This window comes from Mugil cephalus, chromosome 2 (genome assembly GCF_022458985.1).
Source record: "Mugil cephalus isolate CIBA_MC_2020 chromosome 2, CIBA_Mcephalus_1.1, whole genome shotgun sequence".
Classification (NCBI taxonomy): domain Eukaryota; kingdom Metazoa; phylum Chordata; class Actinopteri; order Mugiliformes; family Mugilidae; genus Mugil; species Mugil cephalus.
In genome coordinates this window covers 31,964,423-31,968,576 of record NC_061771.1, presented here as the reverse complement: position 1 = coordinate 31,968,576, position 4,154 = coordinate 31,964,423, and positions in this window count along the sequence as shown.

Genomic DNA, 4,154 nt, shown 5'->3' with positions numbered 1-4,154 from the left:
CTGGTGGATTTAGTCAAGCTCTGCAGTCACTGGCTTTGGCAGCCATTTCCAAAATGGCCGCTTTCATGGCTTCTTAAAAGATGTTTTTACAAAAAAAATAAAAATAAATCAGAAAAAGCAAGAATTATATTTCTTCATATGCTAACTCATATGCATTTAATCTATTAGTATAAAGTTAACTTGATTTTACTTTTTTTTTTATGATATTTTACATTATTTTCTGTTTTTTAACTTGAGGTTCGTAACAGTTTTTTTTTTGTATGTGCAACTAAACTACTGTGACCAAGCAATTTCCCTTGTGGATGACTAAAGTCTATTTAAGTCTAAATCTAAATAATTCTGAACCCACTTTTTGCATCACAACAGTTTTTTTTCTTTGTATTTAATTAAGGATGTGAATGAATATTATCATTATTTTTGTTATATCATTTTTTACTACCTCACTATCTTCATTTTATAATCTTACCAATTATATTATATTACCAGTTATACATTATATATATATTTATATATATATATATATATATATATTATATATAATATATATATATATATATATATATATATTTACCTTTTTTTTAGCTATTTTAATTCCCATTGTTCTATATATTTTTCAGAGTGCTGTTATGTTTTGTATATTTTGTGTATTCTCAAATTTCTTATTGCTTCTTGTATCTATTCTCGTCTAATTCCATTTGTAGGATAAATAAATTACGTCTTATTCTCTAAGTTCTAACCAGAATCTTTTCATCTCTTACTGCTCCCTGACTGGGTTGCAGTCCGTTGCTATATTTTAGTTTCCCCCCTCAAACATGTTTGGCACATAAGCTGCCTCTGTTTTAATCCTCTCATGTGACACAGTGACATAGTAATATGTGTGTGTGTATTTTGGCCACATAATGACACTAGCTGCACAAAGGGGAGATTAAAATGGCAGCAGGCCATGAGGGGATGAGCACTGACGCACAATCTCTGAAATGACAACAAACCTAAAACCCTGCTGTGATGAAAACACACACATGGGGTTGTGTTGTGTTGTGGACCAAAGGAGCAATCGAGGCATTAAAAAAAAAAAAATAATAATAATAATAATAATGAAAAAAATAAAATAAAAACAATGGCAGATTTTGGGATGACCCATTTCCCACCAGGGCTCACAGCAGCAGCTTTTCTTTATTTTCTGCATTAAACAAAGTGTTAAAGGTTTGACCTCTTTCCACCTCAATACAGTACTTTAATAAAGTTGAATGGGCTTAAATTAAGCGGCAAGGAGGCTTAAATTATGCATATAATAAATATGGAATTAATATTGTTAGAATTATTATTAAATCCAACAATTAAATTAGTAACAAACCAAGAAAATGTCACAAATAAAATTGTCACGCAAGTTTCTGCAGTAGTTTTAAAATAGAAAGTAGCAATCATCATTTGTATTCAATTTTAATTAGTGCCGTTATTCATTGAACACCTGCGTACACAGTGAAAAAACAAATATTGTTTCTCATCAGTGGCATTCAACTGTCAGTCCGAGAGAAAAATGGGGGAACTGATCATGTAATAACATTGAAAAATACATATATATTATTTTTTTTGCCTTTGCATTTTCTCCACAATGACAGGAATTAGTTTTACTTCCCTTCATCATATCCCTGTAAAATCCAGGATAGGTCCAGAAATAACTTGCCTCTGAATATTTTTATGGATTCTATAATGTGCACAATGGTACAGCATATGCACATCACCAAATACAATCACCAAAGGTTGAATTGTGTGTGCATTGCCTCCAGAATAGAGTTTCCATTAATTACTGCCCATATGTGTTTTGGATATAATTTGTATAAGAGCTGCATGTGACAGTAACCAACAACCTCTTAGCGGGATGCCAACACCATTCACTTTGCCCTGCTGTTAACAGGCTCATGTAGCGTGTTGTATGAAGTGAGAATGATGGAAAAAGCCTGAATATTACCTGACATCTTTATTAAAATGGCAATGGTGTGTTTCACTGTCCCCAGAATTATAGGAAGTATGAAAACACTTATCACCTGTGATTACAGTTTTTTGTTTGTTTTTTCGAATAAATTAACCAGAACAGAAATAATCAGATTATCCCAAATAATCAAATTACCAATTCAGTGTTGAAGCAGTTTCAGAGAACAAAAAGCAAGCTTTACTCAAGCTACTGCAAAAATACAAAAACCCATACCAACAGAATAACGTGGGGGAAGCCAAGGAAGGGAAAACATGGACGCATACAAACTGGCATCTTAAATAAATGAGAGACTACACTACGCAAATGCACATAAGCCTGACCTGGAACACATTTAAACATGTCTCAGCTGTGAAGATATGCTTTTTAAATATAAATATGTAAAGTAAATGAAAGTGTCCTTTCATTTAGTGCCTTTAAACCCTAGTGGTTCTAACAAAGGAAACACACAAACAAACTCTGAATTTCACATTCAGTATGTCAGAATTACTTCTAATGTCTCAATATTTCATCAAATCCAAAAGCTGTTTACATCAAATGCAGCTGATATTGTTTCGTGTTACCTTTCATGGTCCTTTTGAGTCTATCCACATGATTCACCATCAACTATGCACCACATGGTGACTTGCCTGACTGAATCTGATCCCTGCGCCACAATTTCATTCATGGTCCTTTTGCCTCCATCTAGTGGGCTAATGGTGGTACAACACATAATAAACACACTACAGCCATTTTGTAGTGAAAGTTAGCTCAGCATTGATATCTAATCCAGTTGGTGACCTGTGTCTGTGAACAGTTACATGTGTGAAAACAACAGCCGTATGGAGAAAATAAAAAATATTTTTATGAATTCTATGATGTGCACAATGGTGCATTTGATGATATCCAGGTTAAATAAATAAAAATTCCCAAAAGTTGATTGTGTGTAGGTTGCCTCCTGCAGTGAATTAGTATTATTTTGTAGATTCCAGATTCTTTTTAAAGAGGTAAAAACCCAACGTGGAGGAACACTCTGGGTTCTTTGGTTTGATCCAAATGTCCAAATAGAGAGTGGGTCTGGTTCAATTTTTACTAAAACCTTTGGAGAACATGCTTTGTGGTATTTTTTGAGCTGTAGGGAACCAATGAAGAGGCTTTGGGAAAATATTACATAACTGAAAAGATATTAGACTTTAAATCTACAAAACAAACGTTACATTTGAGCCTATGCAAGCGATTCTCCACCAACTATGCTCCACCAACTATGCACCACATGGTGACTTGGTGACAGAATCTGAGCCCTGTGCCTTCATTTTGTACATGGACCTTTACCTCCATGTATTGGGCCCGTGGGTGGAACTACAGATAATAATTACAAAAAAGCCATTTTGCACAGAAAGTTAATGTTACGCTAATATGTAACATGTCTTGGTGACTTGTTTCCGTGGGGAGTTACATACATACACAAGAGACATTTGGTGGAGAAGAAAAAAATCTATATTTTTATGGATTCTATGATGTGCATAATTGTGGAATACAGTGATGTCCGTTGCCTCCTGTAGTGAATCAGTAGTATTTTGGAGTCAGATTCATTTTCAAGAGGTAAAAACCCAATGTGGAGGAACACTTTGGGTTCTTTGGTTTGATTCAAATGGAGAGTGGGTCTGGTTCCAGTTCTACTAGACCCTTTGGAGAATATGTGAGCTTTGTGGTATTTCTAGAAACTCTTGGTCCAGTTCCAGTCCAGAGATTGATGATGAATGAGTTCAGAATGATATCAATGCTATCAGGGTGTTTTCTATTCTCTAATCTAGAAGAATTTTTAGGCCAGGGTAAAAATGTAAATTTCTCCTTTAGTTTATCACAGGACACTCTGGGCTAATTATCTGAAGTCTTACCTATCCCTAGAGACCAGGGTCATAAAGTTAAAGAGTTATCCCTGATTTAGTTTGGGTTTGTCTGTTCAGCCCAGCACCGTAGGATTTCTAAGCCTAAACATCTCTCTGTCCTAGTCCAGGCCTTTTTCTCCATGTCTTCTCTTACCACACATAATTTAATGTACAACCTACAACGAAGAGAAAATGTCTTACATTTACAGTACATCTTACATCCTATGTCTCCATATTTGTTGTTGTCATTTTTGTTTGTTTTTTTGGATGCACATCTTGTTGAGACAGATGGTCAC